The 10698-nt window shown below is 45.0% G+C and overlaps 1 protein-coding gene across 3 annotated transcripts in view; it reads right to left on the reverse strand.

Moving 5' to 3' along the window:
• Positions 1–6847, reverse strand: part of Dedd (death effector domain containing) — a 13539-nt gene extending 6692 nt beyond the window's left edge. The window contains exons 1-3 of one of the 3 annotated variants that reach the window (XM_028787776.1): positions 6758–6847; positions 5018–5050; positions 1026–1096 (exon numbers count right to left, since the gene is read on the reverse strand). The gene's annotated coding sequence lies outside the window, so the exon portion shown is untranslated. Of the gene's footprint in view, positions 1–1025; positions 1097–5017; positions 5051–6597; positions 6617–6757 lie in introns of those variants that run through there. The other 2 variants (XM_028787778.1, XM_028787779.1) reach the window with 2 other exon arrangements.
• Between the last annotated feature and the right edge of the window lie 3851 nt (positions 6848–10698).

Genomic DNA, 10698 nt, shown 5'->3' on the forward strand with positions numbered 1-10698 from the left:
TATATATATATTCGTGTGAGTATATGTACCACAGTGCACATGTGGAAGTCAGAGGACATCTTTCAGGGGTCAGTTCTCTTCTTCCCACTGAATGGGTCCCAGGGATGGAAGTCAGGTTATCAGGCTTGGTAACAAGTGCCTAAGCCTGCTGAGCCATCTCACCAGCTCCTAAAAATGACTCTTTCAAGAAGTCTCTGTTCTCCAAAACTTTTAACTTTTCATATTGACACAAGATCTCAAAATGAAGCCCAGACTGGCCTTAAACTTGTTATATAACCTAAGTAGGCACTGAACTTTCAATCATCCTACCTAAGCCTCCTGAATGATAGGATTACAGGCATGCACTACCACCATCAATACTTCTGGGGAAGCAGTGTTTTGACAAGGTTTCTCTATGTATCCCTGGCTGTCCTGGAACTCTCTATGTAAATTAGGCTGGGTCCAACTCCTAAAGCTCTGCCCGCTCTGTATCACCATCACACCTAGCCTGTCACCATCGGTCTTTACCTACAGAAATCTACTCCCATATTTAACTGCTAACATCTAAAATGAAAACCGGAGCTGAGGATACAAGGGAGGAGGAATCCCGCTCTTCACCTGTAAGAAGACTTCTGAGTACTGTTTATCCCGCCTTCCAGAACAAACCTGCGTATCTTCATCATCTACCACCCTTCTCAGCTTTTATTAACGATTAGTTTTCCAACATTATCCATTTGGTTAGAATTTACATATATTATGTAACTCGTTCACTCCTCTCTACTTTCTCCAGGCTGTTTCCCTTTCTCATCTGTCTATTTCACATCCCTATAAGCCCCTCTCTTTCAGATGACTAACTCAGAAGACCCACCTCACTCTGGGTGGTGGTAGCACATGCCTTTAATCCCAGCTCTGTGAGTTCAAGGCCAACCTAGTCTACGGAGAGAGTTCTAGAACACCCAAGACTATACAAAGAAACCCGGTCTCAAACAAACAAACACAAAAACCAAACAACATCAACAATTTATCTAGGCACTGTAGCTTCTTACCTTTTATCCCAACAATGCAAAAGCAGAGGCAAACATATCTCAATGAGTTTGAGGCCAGCTACTAAGACTACCTTAGAAAGGAAAACAAAACAAGAGTCAATTCACAAACTATCTTTATATCTCCAAGGCTGACTTAAATGGTCATCTTCTGAGCTCTTATGGAAAACTGAACATTTCTTTTATATCAGTATAGTAAAATTATTTAGATCCTGCAAAATTCATGGAGCAGTGCTAAACCAAAGTCAACTTTATATCATAATACTTAGTAGTAGACAGCTATAGCAGCAGCCTGTTGTTGAGAACTGAACTTAATTTCCAGGAGGTCAATACAAGCAACACCAGCTGAAAACCAAACCTAACAGAGCCCAAGAGTGAGAGAGATCCCCACTCAAAAGACACATGTAAACCAGGAATGGTGGTGCACGTACACGCCTATAATCCCAGAATCAGGAAAGCTGAGGCAGACAGCGAAAGGCCAGTCTGAGTTATATAGTGAAACCTGTCTCAGATTGGAGCAGGTGAGAAGTGTACACACAAACACACTCAGTAACCATGCACTAGCTCTCGCTAGTCAGAGCTGTCTCCACACCACAGAAAACTACGGACACCAAAAGACCCTATTTAACAAGATGGTGTTCTGACTACTTTACACGTGAAGATACTGGCTAAACTACAAGACAAAAAATGAAAAGCTTTGGAAATTAATGGTGGTAGAGCGATGCTCACCACTCAAGAGGCCTTGGATTCCATTTGTAGAACCCAAAAGAGAAGAAGAACAGAATGGTAAGCTCCTTCAGAAGAGTCATGCTGGTGAGTTAGCAGAGAAGCAATAGAGCCTGGTCTTTCCTCCCATAGGAAGCCAACAAGGAAAGTGTAGAGACTTTAATTCTCCTTTGGGTTCAGGGAAAGAGTAAAAAATAAATATGATCCACATGTAGTTTTTAAAGCCCAGGTACCTCACCCAAAGTATGGGGAAACAGCTGAGAAAATCATTATTCAAACACTGGTTTTCCTTGTCTCTTCCCCTCCTTTCACCTGCTGTCACTTGGCACAAATGGGGTTGCTGAGGAGAAATACCTTCTTAGTCAAGTAGGCAGCAGGAGAAACTGAGCTCCCTTCAGTTGAGTCCCTGCAACTTTTCCATCATCCCCACCCAACCTGTGCCCTTTGGCCAGCGGCTGGTTATAAGGATCCCAGAGAAAACAGATGGGCAGGTTTCACATCCAACCAGTCAGAAGAGCAGATTGTTGCTTGGTTTCCCTAATTCAAAGCAATTAAGAAAAACCACCCCCACATATACATACTCTGTCCCTAGAAAATGAGGCAAAATAAAGGAAAACACTATAGTCCTAATTATATAATCAATGTAATTCTGCAATAGGTCTCAATCTCTGACAGGGAGAGAAAGTCACCATTAGGTCCCAGATGACAGGCCAGATCATCCAAGGCACTAGGCATTGTCAGAGCTCTAGGTCAGTGGTTCTCCACCTGGAGCAATCTGCTCTGCCAGGGCACATTTGGCAATGACTGGAGACAGTTTTGATTGTCAACATTTGTGGAAAGGGAGTTTCACTACCAGCATATGATAAGGCCAAGATACTGTTACACATCATATGAAGCATGGGATAATTACTAACAACAAAGATATCTGGACCAAAATGTCTATAGTAGTTAAGGTTGAGGAATCCTATTTTAAGTGAAACATGATGAAGGCTTAAAAAAGGCTGTATGTCACTTTCCTTATTAGATCTGTGAAGGAAACTATGAGGTTGCTTCACCCCAAAACAATCCAATCTTATTCTAGAAGCAAACGAGGGTCAGTCAGACATAGGCTCTCTCAGCTCATGAATCCAACTATCACAAAGACAATCATCTGACCCCAGCAGTGCCTCCTCCATCACCTGCCGTTGCCAGTCAGGTGAATAGCAAGTGGCAGACATACTCCCTCCTGTCCATTCCAGGTCGACTCTGACCCAGTTCAATCTGAAGTTTTGTAGGAATAAGAAAAATGCCAACTTCAAGACAAACACAAACGATCCTCAGTGCCATTTATAAAGTCCCAAACAAGACTAGACAGCAGGCCCTTCCTGGTTAGGTCACTAGTCAGACTTATACTATTCAATGAAGCAAAACACAGAAGCAAGCATTTCCCAAGGCACATCTCCCAGAATAATGTCAAGAGGCTGGCACGCAGGGAGAGGCAGCTCTCCCCACTTAATTATCATCCAGGATTGTGAGTTAACTCAGCAACCCAGCCAGGGTGGCTAAGAATCTAACTTTAGGATGAAAAGAACATCACCGACTTCCTCTTAAAGCAAACTATACTCAGCTTTCAGTGGCCCGGGATCCCAGCCTAAACACAGAGCTCCTAGATGAAAGACGCCACCCTGAAGAGAACTCCTTCTTCCAAACAGATTAGAAAGAACTCATGTGTTGGTCATTTCAAATACTGCTAAATACCAAGAGACAAAACCAGCAGTGAGCAGAAAGGGTGGCGCACGCCTTTAAATCCCAGCACCTGGGAGGCAGAGGCAGGTGGATCTCTGAGTTCTAAGCCAACCTGGTCTACAGTGAGACCCTACAAACAAACAAAACAACCCCCCTCCACAACTATAAACAAAAGCACTGAGCCACTGGATGTCCCTGCTGTAGTTCAAATACTCATGTGCATTTTTTTTTTTTTTTAAACTAGGGATCAATCATAGGGTCCTTGGGTTTCAGTAGGTAAGTGCTCTGCCACTTAGCACAGAATAATTCTAGATTCTGGTGAATTGCTGAATTTTCTGGAGGTGTAGTTTGGTTTCCTTTAGTGAGGTCTGAAGTCATAAGAGCCAGTAAGAGTCAATATGTACCTAGACAGTTTCTTCTTGATAGGTTACTCTCTATTGCATTTCTGTACCTAAGCAGTCTAGACTCTTCCATCCAGAAAAGACAATCCTAACTTTTTAAAGTACTTTGACTTATTGAAGCAAAGAATGTGTAGAATTATCTTGGAATAAAAATGGCAGTCTTGCTTCTAACAGGAATAACATCTATATTTTTACAAGAAGGAAAGAAAAGAAATATTTGACTCTCTCAGAAGCTCTTACCAGAAAATCATGGGAAAGAACTTTTTTTTTTTTCAAATGACAACAGCCAGGTGTACTGGCAAATCCCTTTTGTCCTCACACTTGGAAGGCAAAGGCAGATGGATCTCTGTGAGTCTGAGGCCAGCCTGGTCTACATAGCAATTTATAGACTAGCCAGGACTACACAGTGCAAACCTGTCTTCCAGAAAGGACTACTGCTTGAACCTTGAAGTGAAAACGACTTGTACAGTCTCGAGAACTGAGAGCCCATGATGCACTTTCATGCTGGCGGGACCAGGAAACCATAACCAAGTCTGTCTGGAGGGCAGAACTACACAGTATGTTTTCAAGAAATCCCAAGAACTCTCAACAGCTGGAAGAGACAGTAAACTAGGAAAAAAGAAAAGCCTTCTCACTGAAATACCTCAGCCACCCTCAAAGGGAAATATTTCATAGATAATGTACAAGAACACAGCCTTCCATATGTTAAACGTGTTTCACTCAGAGCTGACCAGAAAGCTAGACAATAGCAAACCAAAGCTGAGGCCTTGTCTCAGAACACTTTTCTTTTTTTTTTTGGTTTTTTGAGACAGGGTTTCTCTGTGTAGTTCTGGCTGTCCTGGAACTCACTCTGTAGACCAGGCTGGCCTCAAACTCAGAAATCCGCCTGCCTCTGCCTCCCAAGTGCTGGGATTAAAGGCGTGCGCCACCACCGCCTGGCAAGTCTCAGAACACTTAATATCCCCTCTTTTCCCTCCTTCTATCTTTCTCTAGTTACCTGAGCAGTGACTGCACAAACCTTAATGAGACAGCCAAACTCCTTTTCCTAGCACCTACCTGGTTAAGTAGACTCTGTCCCAATGCATCTCATACCGTTTTCATTCCCTCCCATTGTGTGCAAACAAGAAAAAGTTCCAGACTTACCTTTGCAAGAAATTTAACTTCCCAGGGCTCTTCCTAGCACAAGTTTCAAAGCCAGCAGAAAAACAAAAACAAAAACAAATAAGGGGGAGTAAAAGAGCAGAATATCAAGCTTTATTCTGAAACTTCAAAGGTTCACAGTTAGTGTCAGTGCCAAAAAAAAGTCATCTAAGCCTAAAGCCATTTCACTGTCTTAACTATTCCAAAAGTAAAGAGAACTCAAACATACCAAAGTCCCCTTCTCAGATCCACAACTCACAATATAGTATCAGCCCCCAAAATTTCTAGTCTCAATGCCTCATAGCAAGAAAGGCCCCAAGTCTACCACTTCTGGGAATAAACCATCACCCTGATACCATCTCGTCTTCCAAAATTCCTTATTCCATCTAGTTTCTTACAACATGAGTGGTAAGGGGGAACTGGAAGGGGAAAAGATACAGCCAAAGCAAGCTCTTCCTTCTCATCACGTCACTCACAAGGCCAGAATCAAACTCTTCACCTTTTTCCCTCAGCACACAATGAGAACAAAATGACTTCTGAGGCAGCCCCACTCTCTTCTACACTCCAGTAGGAACGGTTTTTTTTTTTTCTCTAAATATGCACATGGACACCCTCTCCCCTCCTAGAACTTGAGGAGCAAATGAAGGGTCTGTAAAGGTAAGCATATTTAATTAGCCTGATTACCTAAATGCCAGGTCTGTCTCTTCTACTTTCTCCTCAGGCTTCCAGAGCCTACACCTTGGTATATAAGGCTCCAGAAAAGTCTCTTTCCCCATTCTTGTAATGCTAATTGAAAAAAAAAACACACAGACAAACCTAGGAAAGTGCTTTACTAATCTCCCTATTTGTAATCAGGAAAAACAAGGAAGCAGTAAGCAAGAGAGTATTTTGGAAAGCAAATCCGGTTGAACCCTCATTCAACCCCAATTCTCCAAACCCACATGACCATTCCTTTCTGCTCTTCCCACCCTATTAAAAGCTAAGCGCCTGGCAATTAAAATTGGCTGCAACTGATACTGCTTAACTCTGCTGCCTTTCCACAGGGGAAAGGGAAACCCCCAAACCCTCTCTCATCCGTGCAGCTCCACTGCCCTATCCCCCTTCCTTCCAAACTTTCCTCCAGGTCTCTCACTTTCTACGTTACCTCGTCACATCTCCACTCTCTCTCCATTCCCCAAGCCCTCCTTCTCTTCTCTTCCACCCAAATTCTCCCCTAGGCCCTTCCGCTTCCAATTTGAACACTTTAAAAACCTCCCTCCAGCAAACGTCTCAAGTCCGATTCAACACCCCCCCCCCCACGTCCTCACAACAGCGCTCACGGGAGTCCAGTCCCCCCTGCAACCACATGCCACAAGCCCCTTTCCCCTCCACACCCTCAGCCTCTCCCTCCCGCTCCTACCCCTCGCAGGCGCTGGCTCGCCGCCCCACTCCCCACCTCGGCCTCTTTAATGCCCCTGGCCTGGCCCAGCCCCGGCCCTTGTTTACGCCCCTCCCCATGCTCACACTCCTGCGCCCCGACCCCTGCCCTCTCCCACAGTTGCCATCTCCCCTGCACGCCCCCCTCGGCGGCTCCCTTCCCCCACCTCGTAGCGTCCCGTCACCTCCCTCTCTGGAGGTTCTCAGGCTGGACGTCGCCACCACCTCCCCCTTCACTTTCCTTCCCCAAGCCCTTCGCCGCCCCGCCCGGCCCCGCCCCGTCCCACTCGACTCCCCCTCCCCACGCCGGCCGCCCCGCCGCCTCACTCTCGGCTCAGGTTCGGCGCCGCCATGTTGGATCCATCCGCGCTGCTCTCCCGGGCCTGTCTCCCGGCTCGGCATCCGGGCTCCAGCCGCCACCGCCTCCGCCGCCGCCGCCGCCGCCGCCGCGGGCGTGGGGGAGGGGAGGGCCGGGCGGGGGTGGCTGCATCCTGCACAGCGCCTCCCGGAACCTGGCCGGTTAGTGTCGGCTTCGAGACCATAACGAGGCATGAGCGGGGTAGCCATACTAGGTGAGGGCAGCCTGGCAGCGGCATTAAGCGGGGTGTGGATAGCTTCACGTCGGGAAGAGAGACTGGAGACTGGCAGCCATCTTGCTTAGGGGCAAGCTGGCAACGCCGGGTTTTCTTAACGGCGGCGTCGGGGAGGTTCTAAGAAGTGGAGAGATAACGTATTTGAATGTGGAAGCCTTGGTGGCGCCAGACCTGGTTGGTATCGAACTTTAAGGCCCTTGGGAGAGTGGGACTGGCAGCCATGATATGTAAGGGCGGAATAGTACCGGAGTCGGACTGCCCGGTGAACTTAGGTGAAAGTTCAAGATCTGTATTTAACCTTTGCTTTGAACTTCCTGTCACCCAGACGTTCTGAAACCTGGACCTTACAGCAGCACTTCTCAGATTCCCTCGGAATGCATCCCTTCAGCATTTTCCTTTTGAACTCCCATTTCTTGTCGAAAGTCGCCTCAGCTGACTCGTGAAGGACTGTTGAGAATTGAATTGGGGGGTTGAGGTGGGATAGGCTCAAGTATGTTCTGGAGCTGCCAACAGCCTGATGTGGCTAAAGGAAAAGGTAATACAAAGGTCTGTGAGATAGGGAGGGACCCGATGACGCAAGACCTTGCAAATTTATTTTATCCTAAGGGCAGTTGAAGAGGCTTTGAAGGGGCTAAACAGAGGTGTGAACGATTATATTTGTACTGTAGAGAGATCACAGCTTGCCAGCTCAGAGCATGTTAGTGCTGGCCTAGAGCCTGAGGCAGGAGGGTTACTTGAGCCCTCGAGATGAAGACCAACGTGGGCTTAATTTAAGCGAAGAAGACCGCTAGGATGTTAGCACTGTGTTAGAATGTGTCCTTAGCACGGTTAGGCCTGGCGTTCAATCCCTGAGGAGTGGGACTGGGTAGGAAAAGAGATCAATTATGAAGCTAAGGAAGAGACGGTGGTGATGTGTAGGTAGGAAACATGCGTTGGATAAGGAGATATGAATGTTCTGATTTGAATAACTGGGTTACATTATTTTTAGTCTTAAGAGAGATCTGCGGGATGTCTTTTAGGCAAGTAAGTATGAATTAGTGTGGTTTCAAACCAAGAAAGTTTAAAGTGTACTTGTGTGCGTATGGATAGTTCTTGGAGCCATAAGTGAGAATAATGGCCTAGAGAGGAGGATGCAGGCATTCGAGGGGTGAGATGGGGGAAGGAAGCAGAAAATAGGACAGTGAGGAGGCAGAGGGGAGAAAAGTATCAAGGAAACTTGTTAAAAGTATCAAATGTAGGCCGGGCAGTGGTGGCGCACGCCTTTAATCCCAGCATTTGGGAGGCAGAGGCAGGTGGATTTCTGAGTTCGAGGCCAGCCTGGTCTACAGAGAGTTCCAGGACAGCCAAGGCTACACAGAGAAACCCTGTCTCGAAAACTAAAAAAAAAAAAAAAAGTATCAAATGTAACAGTTCAGGTAAGATGTGGACTAAAATGTGTGGTTACGATTGTGGAAGAAAGAAAGGTCACTAGGTAAACTAGGAGAAAGCTGTTACATAGATGTATAGGGTAACAACCAGATCCAAATAGAAAGATACAATGTATAAAAACGTTTTTGTGGCCAGGCACGTTAACTCAGGTTTGTAATCCCAGCATTCGAGAAGCAGAAGGATGCGATTTGAGGCAAACCTGGACCTATTTAATGAGTAACAGACCAGCCACACCCAGTCATAAAAAGTCAAAAGTAAAAAGCCCTTTTCTCAGTGTTCATTGTTGTTGTGTGGAGAATTTAAAAGAAAGAGGAAGTTTTTTACCAGTTAGTGGTAGTGCATACCTTTGATCTCAATACTCAGGACGCAGAAACAGGTGGATCTCCTAGTTGAGGACAACCTGGTCTACAGAGTGAGTTCCAGGACAGCCAGGGCTACATGGAAAAACCCTGCCTCAAACGAGGAAAGAGGGAAAGAAAGAAAGAGGAAAGGAAAAGAATGAATTTGAGATAACTTGATACTCCCAGGTGGCTGGGCTGTAGACTAGCAAGGCCTTTTTCAGTAGCTTATCCAAGATAGAATGACTACTACCAAGAAAACTGACAAATGGTCTGGGAAAAAATGCTCATGGCAGCCAGAGCTGTAGCTGTAGAGGAATCATGGGTTTTGGTGCTTGATTTTTTTTGATTTTTGTTTGTGCCTTATTTTTTTAAAATCCTAATGTTGTAGTTTAGTTAGAGAATGCTCATGGCAATTAGGGTGGGAGAAACCTTTGTCTTAAAAGGAAAAAAATTGGCAGAGACAGGCAGATTTCTGAGTTCGAGGCCAGCCTGATCCACAGAGTGAGTTCCAGGACAGCCAGGACTACACAGAGAAACCCTGTCTCAAAAAAACAAACAACAAAAAAAAATCAGTGTAGAGGATTTTGTTGTTGTTGTTTGGTCTGTTTTTGATTTTTTGTTTTTGTTTTTTGAGAAACAACCAGATGGAAATCTACCTGCCTTAGCCTCCTGAGTTCTAGGATTAAAGGCATGTGCCACTGTGTGTGCATGTGTGTATGTGTGTGTGTCTGTCTGTCTGTGTGTCTGTGTCTGTGTCTGTGTATTACTGTCTTATGAGGAACAGAAGAGATGGCTCAGCAGTTGAGGGCACTTTTGACACCAGTTCTAGAGCTCACAGCTGCCTCTAACCCAAGTTCAGAGGATCTGGCACACACTGCTGGCCTCTGAGGGCCCTGCATACATGTGCACATGTACACAGACAAACATAAATATTTTTGAAAAGATACATAATGTATGATGTAGCTCATCCCTGATCTCTAAAGGAGTCTGAGTCAGCACTGTAGGGAGAGACCAGCACATCCGTGTTCGTTTGTTGTAGCATTAGTCACAGTATTTAAGTTTTGGACTTAGCCTAATGTCCATCAACAAACAGATGAATGGCTAAAGGGAATGGAGTTTTATTCAGCCAAAAAAAAGAATGAAATCCCCTCATTTGCAGGAAGATGAATGCCACTGGAGATTATTGTGTTTTGTAAAAGATAAATTTAAACATATTTTTTTCTCTTGTGCTGAGTCTAGGTTTGAATATATTATAACAGGACAGTAGGACTTTGGTGTAAAAGAAAGGAGAGGAGGAAACAGGGACTCAAGGGGGAGAGAGAATGACTATGAACAAAATATACAGCATGCTTGGATGATAACGTCCTGCTAAAACCCATCTTTTTCTTTTTTCTTTTTTAAATTGACTCAGAAACTCACTCCGTAATCTTAGCTGTCCTGTAATTCACTATGTAAACCAGGCTGGCCTTGAACTAAAGAGATCAGCCTGCCTTTGCCTGTTGAGTATTGGGATTAAGGATGTGACACACCACAACCACACCACAACCAGCAGAAACCCATTACTTTGTATGATGAATTTGCCTCACACATGCTCCAGGGTCGTAGTCACTCATATATGGTTCTAGAACTAAGTCCTTCTCTCCTCTCTCTCTCCTTCTCTCCAGTAGTAAGTTTTACCAGTTTTCAAGAGGGTTTTGTCTCGTTGACACTCTTCTGCCCCCATGGCGAAGACTTGGCCTACTTTAGTTGTTTTAATTTTTTTTAATTATTGTTATTTTGTGTATATGGCAAAGATAAAATATTTGCCTGAATTTGTGTATGTGTACCACATGTGTGCCTGGTGCCTACAGAGACAAGATGTTAGATTCCCTGAAACTGGAGTTGCAGGTCATAAATTGCTACAATA

Source organism: Grammomys surdaster, unplaced genomic scaffold, assembly GCF_004785775.1.
Source record: "Grammomys surdaster isolate TR1022 unplaced genomic scaffold, NIH_TR_1.0 125672, whole genome shotgun sequence".
Classification (NCBI taxonomy): Eukaryota; Metazoa; Chordata; class Mammalia; order Rodentia; family Muridae; genus Grammomys; species Grammomys surdaster.